This window comes from Symphalangus syndactylus, chromosome X (assembly GCF_028878055.3).
Source record: "Symphalangus syndactylus isolate Jambi chromosome X, NHGRI_mSymSyn1-v2.1_pri, whole genome shotgun sequence".
NCBI classification, from domain to species: domain Eukaryota; kingdom Metazoa; phylum Chordata; class Mammalia; order Primates; family Hylobatidae; genus Symphalangus; species Symphalangus syndactylus.
In genome coordinates, this window is record NC_072447.2 from 89,909,756 (window position 1) to 89,923,439 (window position 13,684).

Below are 13,684 nucleotides of genomic sequence, written 5' to 3' on the forward strand. Positions count from 1 at the left end.
ACTATTCAGTGTCCTATCTTGCACTTCTTTTGTTAAATTTATGATTAAGTATGTTCTTTTTGAAGACTTTTTAAATTTTTATTTTAGGTTTGGGGTACATGTGAGGGTTTCTTACATAGGTAAACTCATGTCAGAAAGGTTTGTTACATAGATTTTTTCACACAGATATTAAGCCTAGTACAGAAAAGTTGTCTTTTCTGCTCCTCTGTTTTCTCCCACACTTCACCCTTAAGTAGGCCCAAGTGTCTGTTGTTCCCTTCTTTGTGCTCATGAGTTCTCATTATTTAGCTCCCACTTATAAGTTAAAACATGTGGTATTTGGATTTCTTTTCCTGCATTAGTTTGTTAAGGATAATAGCCTTCAGCTCCATTCATGTTGCTACAAAAGACACAACATCATTCTTTTTTATGACTGCAAAGTATTCCCTGGTGATTAAGTACCACATTTCCTTCATTTTATCTGTCATATATGGGCATTTAGGTTGATTCATGTCTTTGCAATTGTGAATTGTGCTGTAATGAACATTCACATGCATATGTCTTTTTGGTAGAATGATTTATATTCCTCTGGGTATATACCTCGGGATTGCTGGATCAAATGTTAATTCTGTCTTTAGGTCTTTGAGAAATCACCATACTGTTTTCCACAATGGTTGAACTAATTTATACACTTGGCCAAGAGTATATGAGTGTTCTGTCATCTCTATAATCTAACTAGCATCTGTTTTCTTTTGTTTGTTTGTTTGTTTGTTTTTACTTTTAGTAATAGCCATTCTGACTGGTGTGAGATTGTATCTCATTGTGGTTTTGATTTGCAGTTCTCCAATAATCAGTGATATTAATGTTTTTTCATATGCTTGTTGCCTGCGTGTATGTCTTCTTTTGAAAAGTGTCTGTTCATGTCCTTTGCCCACTTTGATGGGGTTGTTTATTTTTCTCTTGCAAATTTAAGTAGCTTATAGATGCTAGATACTAGACCTTTCTTCAGATGCATAGTTTGCCAATATTTCCTCCCAATATGTAGATTGTCTGTTTAGTCTATTCACAGTTTCTTTTGCTGTGCAGAAGCTTTTAAGTTTACTTAGATCTCATTTGTCATTTTTTGGTTTTAGTTGTGATTGCTTATGCTGTCTTTGTCAAGAAATCTTTGCCCATTCCCATATAAAGGATGGTAGCTCCTAAGTTGTCTCCCAGGGATTTTATAGTTTTTTGTTTTACATTTAAGTCTTTAATCCATGTTGAGTTGGTTTTTTTTATATCATGTAAGAAAGGAGTCCAGCTTTAATCTTCTGCATATGGCTAGCCAGTTATTTTACCACCATTTATTGAATAGGAACGCTTTTCCCCATTGCTTTTATTTTTTTTGGTCAAATTTGTCACATTATTTTTGGGCTCTCCATTGTGTTCCATAGGTCTATGTGCCTATTTTTGTATCGGTACCATGCTGTTTTGGTTACTAAAGCACTGTAGTATAGTTTGAAGTTGGGTAACATAATGGCTTCAGCTTTGATGTTTTTGCTTAGGATTGCCTTGACTATTCAGGTTCTTTTTTTGGTTGCATAAGAATTTTGAAATAGTTGTTTTCTAGTCCTGTGAATAATGTTGCTGGTAGTTTGATAGTAATAGCATAAAATCTGTAAATTGCTTTAGGCAGTATGACTATTTTAATAATATTGATTCTTTTTTATCTATGAGCATAATTTTTTTATTTGTTTGTGCCTTCTCTAATTTCTTTAAGCAGTGTTTTGTAATTCTCATTGTAGAGATTGTTTACTTCCCTGGTTAGCTGTATTCCTAGGTATTTTATTCCTTTGTGGCAGTTGTGAATGGGATTGTCTTCCGGATTTGGCTCTTGGCTTGGCTGTTTTTGTTGTATAAGAATGCTAGTAATTTTTCTACATTGGTTTTGTATCTTTGCATCCTGAAACTGCTGAAGTTGTTTATCAGCTGAAGAATCTTTTGAGCCAAGATTATGAGGTTTTCTAGATATAGAATCATGTTGTCTGCAAACAGGGATAGTTTGACTTCCTCTTTTTCTATTTGGATGCCCTTTTTTTTCTTTCTCTTGCCTGATTGCTCTGGCCAGGAATTCCAATATGATACTGAAAAGGAGCGGTGAGAGAGGGCATCATTGTCTTCTCCCAGTTTTCAAATGGAATGCTTCTAGCATCTGCACCTTCAGTATGTTGGCTATGGGTTTGTCATAGATGGCTCTTATTTTTCAATGTATGTTTCCTCAATACATAGTTTATTAAGAGTTTTTAATATAAAATGGTGTTAGATTTTATAAAAAGCTTTTTCTGCATTTATTGAGATAATCATTTGATTTTGTCTTTAGTTCTATGTGATAAATCACATTATTATAATTGATTTATGTATGCTGAATCTACCTTTTATCCCAGGGATGAAGTCTTCTTGGTCACAGTGGATTAGATTTTTTGTGTACTGCTGAATTTTTTTGCAAGATTTTGTTGAGAACTTTTTATTAATGATTCAATTTTGGAGATTGTTATTGGTTATTGGTCTGTTTGGGAAATCAATTTCTTTATGGTTCAGTCTTGGGATGGTATATGTGTCCAGGAATTTTTCCATCTCTTCTAGGTTTTCCAGTTTGTGTGCATAGAGGTGTTCATAGTAGTTTCTGGTGGTTATTTTTATTTCTGTGGGGTCAGTGGTAACATTCCTTCCTAATTTCTAATTGTGTTTATTTAGATCTTCTCTCTTTTCTTCTTCATTACTCTAGCTGGCAGCCTATCTTGTCAATTTTTTCAAAAAACCAACTCCTGGATTCATTGATCTTTTGAATCATTTGTGTGTGTGTGTGTGTGTGTCTTGAATTCCTTAAATCCAGCTCTGATTTTGGTTATCTCTTGTTTTCTGCTAGGTTTAGTAGCTATGAATTTCACTCCTTAACACTGTCTTAGCTGTGTCCCAGAAATTCTCATTTGTTATATCTTTGTTCTCAATAGTTTCAAAGAACTTCTTAATTTTTGCCTTAATTTCTTTATTTTCCTGAAAGTTATTCAAGAGCAGATTGTTTAATTTTCATGTAATTGCATGGTTTTGAGTGATTTTCTTAGTATTAATGTCTATTTTTATTTTGCTGTTGTCTGAGAGTGTGTTTGGTATGATTTTGATTCTCTTGCATTTGCTGAGTATTTTTGTATGTCTAATTATGTAGACAATTTTTTAGAGTATGTGTCATATGGTGATGAGAAGAATGTACATTTTGTTGTTTTGGGATGGAGAGTTCCATAGAGGTGTAGCAGATCCATTTGTCCAGTGTTGAGTTGAGGTCCTGAATATCTTTGTTAATTTTCTGCCACAGTGACTTGTCTAATGCTGTCAGTGGGTGGTTGAAGTCTCCCACTATTATTTTGTGGAAGTCTGTGTCTCTGTGTAAGTCTCTAAGAACTTGCATTATAAATCTGGGTGCTCTTGTGTTGAGTACATATAAATTTAGGAAAGTTACATTTTCTTGTTGAATTGAACCCTTTACCCTTTCTTGTTGAATTATGTAATACTCTTCTTTGTCTTTTTTTAATTTTTGTTCACTTAAAGTCTGTTTTGTCTGCCATTAGGATTGCAACCACAGCTTTTTCCTGTTTTCCATTTGCTTGATAGATGTTCTTCATTCCCTTAATTTTGAGCATATGGGCATCATTGCGTGGGAGATGGGTCTTCTGAAGATAACATACAATTGGTTCTTGCTTTTTTATCCAGCTTACCACTCTGTGTCTTTTAAGTGGGGGCATTTAGCCCATTTACATTCAACATTATTATTCATATGTGTGGATTTGATCCTGTCCTTGTGTTGTTAGCTTGTTATTGGGTAGGCTTGTTTGTGTGGTTGTTTTATAGTGTCACTGGTCTGTGTATTTAAGTGTGCTTTTGTATTAGCTGGTAGTGGTCTTTCTATATTTAGTACTTCTTTCAAGATCTCTTGTAAAGCAGGTCTGATGGTAACAAAGTTCCTCAGCATTTAGTTATCTGAAAAGAATCTTACTTCTCCTTCACTGAGAAAGCTTAGTGTGGCTGGATTTAAAATTCTTGGCTGAAGATTTTTTTTCTTTAAGAATGTTGAATATAGGCCCCCAATCTCTTCTGGCTTGTATGATTTCTGTTTATGCTATTGCAAATAAAATTGTTTTTTAAGAATTTTTTGGAGTGTTCATATATAGAAATGAAATTAACTTTTGTATCTTGATCTATTGAGGAATGTTGGTGAACTCACTTGTTAGCACTAAGAGTTTCTTAGTTGATCCTATAATCTTTTCTATATACAAGATCACATGATCTGCAAATAGAGGTAGTTTTTCTTCTTCATTACCAATCTTGAATTATTTGTATTTCATTTTACTTTATAATTGGTCTAGCCAGAATCTCCAGTACAATGTTTAATAAACATGATGAGAGTGTACATCTTGTCTTGTTCAGGAAATTATTTTGAAAGCATTCAGACTTTCATTGTTAAATATAATGTTAGCTATGGCTTTTTTGTACATGCTATTAATATCAGATTGATAAAGTTTTTTTCTATTCCTAGTGTGTTGAGGTTTGTGTTTTGGCTTTTTTTTTTTTTTTACCATTAAGGCATGTTGGATTATGCCAAATGCTTTTTCTCTGTCTATTGAGATGATCATAATATGTTATGTAACATTAATTGATTTGCATATGTTGAACTGACCTTGCAAACCAGGAACAAATACCACATGGTAATAGTGTACAATCTTTTATATGTATGTTTTTGGATTTGTTTGCTATAATTTTGTTTATGATTTTTATGTAGGTATACATAAGGAATATTGGTTTGTAGCTTTTTTTTCTTATCTGGCTCTAGCATCTGGATAATACTAAATGAGTCAAGTAGTGCTCCTTTCTCTTCTATTATTTGGAAGCGTTTGTAAAGAATTTATATGAAGTATCATTAAAATGTTTCGTAGAATTCACCAGTGAAGTCATTCAGGCCTACAGATTCTGTGGGGGGAGGTGAAATTTTTAAAATTACTAATTTAATCTCTATATTTTTTATTGTTCTATTCAGAATTTTTTCTCTTGAGCCAGTTTTAGTGGTTTATGTATCTCAAGGAATTTGTTCATTCTATCTAAATTATCTAATTTTTCATCAGGCAAAAATATTCTCTTGTAATTATTTTATTTCAGTAAGATCAGAGGTAAGAGCCCCTCTTTCACTCCTGATATTAATAATTTAAGCTTTCTTTCTCTTGGTCAATCTAGCTAAAAGTTTTCTCATCTTAAAGTCTTTTCCAACAATTAAATTTGGGGTTCATTGATTTTTCTCCTTTTTCTGAAACAAAATCTTTCTCTGTTGCTCAGGCTGAAGTGCAGTGGTGTGATAAGAAGTCACTGCAGCCTTAAACTGCTGGGCTCAAGTGATCCTCCTGCCTCAGCCACCTAAGTAGCTGAAACTATACGTATAGGCCACCACACTTGGCTAATTTCTTTTTAATTTGGTAGAGATGGGGTCTCACTATGTTATACAGGCCAGTTTCAAACTCCTAGACCCAAGCCATTCTCCTGCGTTGGCATCCCCGAACACTGGAATTACAGCATGAGACACAGCACCTGACCTTTTCTAAATTCTCTATGTCATTAAAGTCCTCTCTCATTTATTATTTCCTTCTTTATGTTTGCTTTGGGATTTGTAGTTTGCTTTTTTTTTTGTTCCATGTCATACAAATGGAGGACTAGGTTACTGATTTGAGGTCTTTCTTCTTTTTTATGTAGATGTTTTGAAGCTATACATTTCTTTTTAAGCATTGTTTTCACTGTATCCCCTAAGTTTTGAATGTGCTGTTTTTACTTTGAGTTCAAAGTATATTTTAATTTCCATTGTGATTCATTTTTTAACTCATTGATTATCTAGGTGCACATTTACACATACTTGTAAGTTCTCCAGCTTTCCTTCTAATTTATTCTACTGTGATCCAAAAATATACTTTGTATGGCTTCTATACTTATAACTTTATTTATTTATTTATTTATTCATTCATTCATTTTAATATTTTCACAATGGTAACATTTAGCATGAGATATACCCTCTAAACACATTTTTTTATTATTATACTTTAGGTTTTAGGGTACATGTGCACAATGTGCAGGTTTGTTACATATGTATCCATGTGCCATGTTGGTTTGCTACACCGATTAACTCGTCATTTAGCATTAGGTATATCTCCTAATGCTGTCCCTCCCCCCTCCCCCCACCCCACAACAGTCCCTGGAGTGTGATGTTCCCCTTCCTGTGTCCATGAGTTCTCATTGTTCAATTCCTACCGATGAGTGAGAACATGCGGTGTTTGGTTTTTTGTCCTTGCGATAGTTTACTGAGAATGATGTTTTCCAGTTTCATCCATGTCCCTACAAAGGACATGAACTCATCATTTTTTATGGCTGCATAGTATTCCATGGTGTATATGTGCCACATTTTCTTAATCCAGTCTATCGTTGTTGGACATTTGGGTTGGTTCCAAGTCTTTGCTATTGTGAATAGTGCCGCAATAAACATACGTGTGCATGTGTCTTTATAGCAGCATGATTTATAGTCCTTTGGGTATATACCCAGTAATGGGATGGCTGGGTCAAATGGTATTTCTAGTTCTAGATCCCTGAGGAATCGCCACACTGACTTCCACAATGGTTGAACTAGTTTACAGTCCCACCAACAGTGTAAAAGTGTTCCTATTTCTCCACATCCTCTCTAGCACCTATTGTTTCCTGACTTTTTAATGATCACCATTCTAACTGGTGTGAGATGGTATCTCACTGTGGTTTTGATTTGCATTTCTCTGATGGCCAGTGATGATGAGCATTTTTTCATGTGTCTTTTGGCTGCATAAATGTCTTCTTTTGAGAAGTGTCTGTTCATGTCCTTCGCCCACTTTTTGATGGGGTTGTTTGTTTTTTTCTTGTAAATTTGTTTGAGTTCATTGTAGATTCTGGATATTAGCCCTTTGTCAGATGAGTAGGTTGTGAAAATTTTCTCCCATTCTGTAAGTTGCCTGTTCACTCTGATGGTAGTTTCTTTTGCTGTGCAGAAGCTCTTTAGTTTAATTAGATCCCATTTGTCAATTTTGGCTTTTGTTGCCATTGCTTTTGGTGTTTTAGACATGAAGTCCTTGCCCATGCCTATGTCCTGAATGATATTGCCTAGGTTTTCTTCTAGGGTTTTTATAGTTTTAGGTCTAACATTTAAGTCTTTAATCCATCTTGAATTAATTTTTGTATAAGGTGTAAGGAAGGGATCCAGTTTCAACTTTCTACATATGGCTAGCCAGTTTATCCAGCACCATTTATTAAATAGGGAATCCTTTCCCCATTTCTTGTTTCTGTCAGGTTTGTCAGAGATCAGATAGTTGTAGATCTGTGGTATTATTTCTGAGGGCTCTTTTCTGTTCCATTGGTCTATATCTCTGTTTTGGTACCAGTACCATGCTGTTTTGGTTACTGTAGCCTTGTAGTATTGTTTGAAGTCAGGTAGTGTGATGCCTCCAGCTTTGTTCTGTTGACTTAGGATTGACTTGGCAATGCATTGCCCATTCTTTTATTAGATTGTTTTGGTTAAGTTTTTAGAGATTTTTAAAAAACTTATTCTACTTAATAGACCTTTTGTGAAACATGAGGTTTGCAAAATATTAGTTTCCAAAATATAGCTTCTCATTTCATCCTATTATCAGGGTCTTTTGTAAACTAAAGCTTTATTTTTTATTTTGATGAAGTTCAATTTATGTGTATTTATTTCTCTTAAGGACAATGCTTTTGGTGAAAACACTAAGAAACCTTTACTTAGTCTTAGATTCTAAAAATTTTCTATTTTTTTCAAAAAGTTTTATATTTGTATATTTTTTATTTAAATCTACTATGTATTTTGATTTAATTTTGTATAATGTGTGAGATGTAGGTTGAGGTTCTTTTTATTTTTTTCTCTTCTTTATTTATTTCTTATTTTTACATATATGTATATATTTTTGCCTCTACATGTCTAGTTGTTCTGGCTCCATTTGTTGAAAAGGCTATCATGCCCCCATTGAATTGTTTTTACACCTTTGTCAAAAGTCAGTTGAACATATATGTGTGGTTCTATTTCCAGATTCTCTATTCTATTCCATTCATCTGTGTGTCTATCCCTCCACCAATACCAACAGTCTTTGGTACTGCAGCTATATAAGTCTTGAAATCAGGTGAGTGGGTCCTTCTTACTTTATTCTTTCTTTTTGAATTGTTCTTGCTATACTAGTTCCTTTGATTTCCCACATAAATATTAGAATAATTTTATCTATACTATGAAGATTTTGCTGGAGTTTTGATAGGCATGTCATTAGACCTGTAAGTAAACTTGGGGCGAATTAATGTCTTTATTATTTTTGTTTTTAAATCCATAAACACGATATTTCTCTTAATTTATTTGATCTTTTTTCTTTTATTGGTCTTTTGTAGTTTTCAGCATACACACTTGCACATGTTGTTAGATTTCCAACTCAGTATTTCAACTTTTAAAAGATTATAAGTGGTTTTATACTTTTAATTATGATGTGCATATGTTTATTGGTTGTATATAGAAATGCAATGGATTTTTATATGTTGATCTTGTATCTGCCATAGTGCTACTCATTTACTAGTTCCAAGAGGAGTACTTTTTTTTTTTTGCAGATTCCTTAGGATTTTCCATGAAAACAATAACGTCACCTTCAAATTGACACTTTTATGTTCTTTTTCTTGTTTTATTTCACTGATTAAAACTTCCTTCATTATGTTGAATAATAACAGAGAGAGTGAACACATAGAAATCCTTGTCTTGATCCCAATCTTAGGAAGTATGTTACAGTTTTTGTGGATACTCTTTATCAGATGAAGAAAGTTCTCCTCTATTCCTATTTTTCTGATAATTTTATTCATAAAAATGTATTAAATTTTGTCAAATTTTTCTTTGCATCAATTTATATTATCATGTGATTTTTCTTCTTTTGCTTGTTAAAATGGTGAATTACACTGATTGATTTTTGAACATTGAACCAGCCTGGCACTCACAAGATAATCCTCACTTGGTCATGGTGTATAATTATTTGTATACGTTGCCAAATTTTGTTAATATTTTGGTAAGGAGTTTTGCTTCAATCTTCATGTAGTTTTGGTATTTTGGATCTTATTTTCAACTATAAATTTTATAGTTTTCTCTTTTTTTGTATTACCTTTGTCTACTTTTGGTAGCAAAGTAATTCTACCTTCATAAAAGGAACTGAGTAGTGTTTTTTAAATTATGTGATTAATTCACTGAATAGTTATAAAACTGTTGAGATTATCTATTACATATTGAGTGGGTTATGGTAGTTTGTGCTCTTCAAGAACTTCGTCCATTTCATCAAAATTGTCAAGTTTGTGTGTGTAGAGTTGTTTTTAGCAGTCCTTATTATTCTGATGCCTGCAGGGTATGTATGTATATTCCCTCTATCACTGTTAATGTTGATAATTTGTGTTTTCACTCTTTTCTCTTTGGTAGCCTTGCTAGAAGTGAATCAATTTTATTCGTCATTTCAAAAAATATACTATTCATTTCATTGATTTTATCTATTGTTTCCCTGATCCAATTTTATTGATTTCTACACTTATTTTTATTATTTTTCTGTCTGCTTGGTTTTATCTTATTATGTTCTTCTTTCTACAGGTTATTTGAGTGGAAGCTTATTGATTTGAGACTTTCTCTATTTTAAGGTATGCATTCAATGCTATTCATTCCTCTCTAAATATTGCTTTGTGTCCCACAAATTTTGTGCTACATTTTTTAAAATTAAATTTACCGAATTTTTGTATTACATTTGAGACTTTTGTTGGGCCCATAAACTGCTTAGAAATGTGCTGTTTTGTTTGCAAGTGTTTGTATATTTTTCTGTTATATTGCTTTTGTTGAGTTCTGGTTTGATTTCATTGTGGTCAGAGAACACTCTCTGTATGATTTAATTTTTTAAAATGTGTTGAGGTTTGTTTCATAGATCAATATATAATCCATTTTGGTATATGTTATGTGAACACTTGAAAAGAATGTTGTCTAAATGTAGATTAGATCATGTTGGTTGATGGTGTTTGTGAGTTCTTTTATAATGCTGCAAATTTTCTTTTTAGTTGTTTTCTTAATTATTGAGAGATATGTTGAAATATCCAACTAAAATCATACTATAATTATGAATTTTTCTATTTCACTATTGAATTCTATTAATTTTTGCTCCACATATTTTTTATCTCTGTTACTAGGTGTGTACACATTTAGGATTGCTATGTCTTCTTGGTGGATTTCTTAATTGTGGTGTAATGTCCTTTCTATTTCTTTGCTCTGGAGTCTATTTTACCTGATATTAATATAGCCATTCCTGCTTTCATTACTTTATATGTAATATATCTTTTTTCTATCATTTTACTTTCAGTCAGTCTACATTATTCCCATTTGGAATGGCTGTATTTACCCAATGCCTGTACCCCCATTGTATCTAGGAAGTAACTAACTTGCTTTTGATTTTACAGGCTCATAGGTGGAAGGGACCTTCCTTGTCTCAGGTGAGACTTTGGACTGTCGACTTTTGAGTTAATGCTGAAATGAGTTAAGACTTTGTGGGACTATTGGGAACTTGTGATTGGTTTTGAAATGTGATGACATGAGATTTGGGAGGAACCAGAGGTGGAATGATATGGTTTGGCTATGTCCCCACCTAAATCTCATCTTGAATTGTAACTCCCACAATTCCCATGTTCCATGGGAGGAACCCAGTTGGAGGTAATTGAATCATGGGGGCGGTTCTTTCCTATGCTACTCTCCTGATAGTGAATAAGTCTCACGAGATCTGATGGTTTTAAAAATGGGAGTTTCCCTGCACAAGCTTCTCTCTGCCTGCTGCCATCCATGTAAGATATGACTTGCTTCTCCTTGCCTACTGCCACCCCAGCCACATGGAACTGTAAGTCCATTAAAGCTTTTTCTTTTGCAAATTGCCCAGTTGAGTGTGTCTTTATCAGCAGCATGAAAATGGACTAATACAATGACTTAACAAACTTTCTTGGTTGGGTTACTAATTCATGGTGTTTGTCAAATAAAACTAAAGAAAGTAAGGTGAAACTTTTAAAGCTGCTATATTATCAGAGAATTCTCAAAATTGGCAAGTAACCTGTACTTATTCAATCCTTAAACCGGTAGATTTCAGATTTGAGCATGCATCAAAATTACCTTGTTAAACTACGGATCCCTAGATACCAGAGTTTCTGATTCAGTAGATCTGAAGTAGGCTCAAGAATCTGCATTTCTAACAAGTTCCCAGATGATACTGGTGCTGCTTGTCCAGGGGCCACACTTCGAGAACCACTGGCCTAAGTCAATCTCTAGTTCCTAGAGGCACCGAGACAAAGCAGGCTGCTAATGAGAGCAGCTTTATTAAGATAATCCAAATGCCTATCTCAGATGTGGCCATGGAGGACAATGAACATACTCTAAGGGAGCAAAACCAGAGGCTCACAGGTTGGGTGACTGAGGGTCTCATTCCTGTTGCTAGGGCAATGCATCCTATTCCAGTCCAGAAGTGTGTCATGTTTTATGGACTGAGGACCATAGAGTATTACTTCCCATTTTCTCATAATCCGAATGAGAAATTTTATTGCAAAAATTTTGTTCTCTCTCCACCACTGCATGTTGAGGTAGTTAAAATTTCGCTACTTTTTTATGAGGCATAGACAAGTTGATTCTAAAGTTCATATAGAAAAATAAACACAGAAGAATGGCTAGGAAAACACTGAAAAGGAAGGTCTTGAGGCAGGAGAGAACTAGCCCTGTCAGATATTTAAACACTCTACCAGAAAGCCTCCATAAGTCAAACAGTATAGCATTGGAACATTGTACAGATAAATCAATGTGATAGAATAATAAGTTCAAGGGAAAAAAAAGCCAGCTATATATAAAAGTGTAGTGTATGAGAAGGGTAGTATTTCTCAAATCACTTTGGCTAAGTTAGTTAGTGATTTTACAACTGGTGCTGGAAAAACTAGATAGCCATTTGGAAAAGGATACAATTAGATATATTCTTAACACCACACAAGAATAAAACCAAAATAGATGATAGAGCTAAATACAAAGTAAAAACTATACAAATATTAGAAGAAAGTATATTATTCTACAATTTACATATTGAGAAAAGCTTTCTATGACTAAAAATCCAGATAGAATAAAATAAAAATATAATTTTGATTGCATAAAACAAGTTTGAAAAATTTGCATATAAAAGTACCATAAGTAAAGTAAAAAACAAATGACAATCTGGGAGAACAAATTTGCAACATATATGGGAGATAAATGGTTAACAGCCCTAATTTACAGAAAAGGCTTTTGAAAGTTGAGGAACAGAGACCAAAATCTTTTTTTAATTTATACTTTAAGTTCTGGGTTACATGTGCAGAACGTGCAGTTTTGTTACATAGGTATACACGTGCCACGGTGATTCGCTGCACCCACCAACCCATCACCTATATTAGGTATTTCTCCTAATGTTATCGCTCCCCTAGCCCCCCAAGCCCCCAACATGCTCCCTGTGTCCATGTGTTCTCACTGTTCAACTCCCACTCAGGAGTGAGAATATGCAGTGTTTGGTTTTCTGATCCTGGATAGTTTGCTGAGAATGATGGTTTCCGGCTTCATCCATGTCCCTGCAAAGGACATTAGCTCATCTCCTCTCATGGCTGCATAGTATTCCATGGTGTACATGAGCCACACCCTCAATCCATTCTATCATTGATGGACATTTGGGCTGGCTCCAACTCCTTGCTATTGTGAACAGTGCCACATCTTATAGACACAAAAATATGAAAATATATTCAACCTCACTCATAATAAGAAAAATACAAACTAAAACTACAATGAGGTTCCATTTCTTACTCCGCAACTTGGCAAAAATATCAAATCTCTCAATGCGCTCTGTTGGTGAGGCTAGGGAAAATAAGGTGCTCTCATATACTGCTGGGAAAAATATAAAATGGCATAATACCTATGGAGGGGATTTTGGCAATAGCTAAAAAAATTACATATGTACTTATCCTCCAATAGAGCAATCTCAATTTCGGAAATTTCTCAAAATGATACATCAGCAGTATGAAAATGTATACACATAAGGTTATTTATTGCAGCATTATTTGTAATTGTGAAATATTGGAAATTACCTGTCAAAGCACAGGAGTTTGGTTGGATAAACTATAGCACATATACACAATGAAGTACTATGCAGCTGTAAAAATGTATAAGGAAGTATACATATACATCTGCTTATCTTTGGATTAACACATAAAGCATGAACACCAAAACAATGAAGTTGGTTACCTACAAGGAGTGTGGGAAAATGGGGTGGGGAAGATAAAAGAAGAAAGTGACAGTTCTCTGAGTATACCTGTCTGTATGGTTTTTACTTTTGAAAACATGTTAATATGTTGTACATATTCAAAAAAAACAAATCAGTAAGAATAGAAAAGTGGGGCTAAAACTGAAATCAAATGTAAACAAACCCAACTAAATTTCAAATGGAAAACACAATGATACTGAAGAGAAACTACAACAAAAACTTATCTATAAGTCAGCCATCATCCCTCCCTGAGGGAACTGTAAATCACCTAGTTCTTTGTTCTGAAGTTACATTACAAAAAT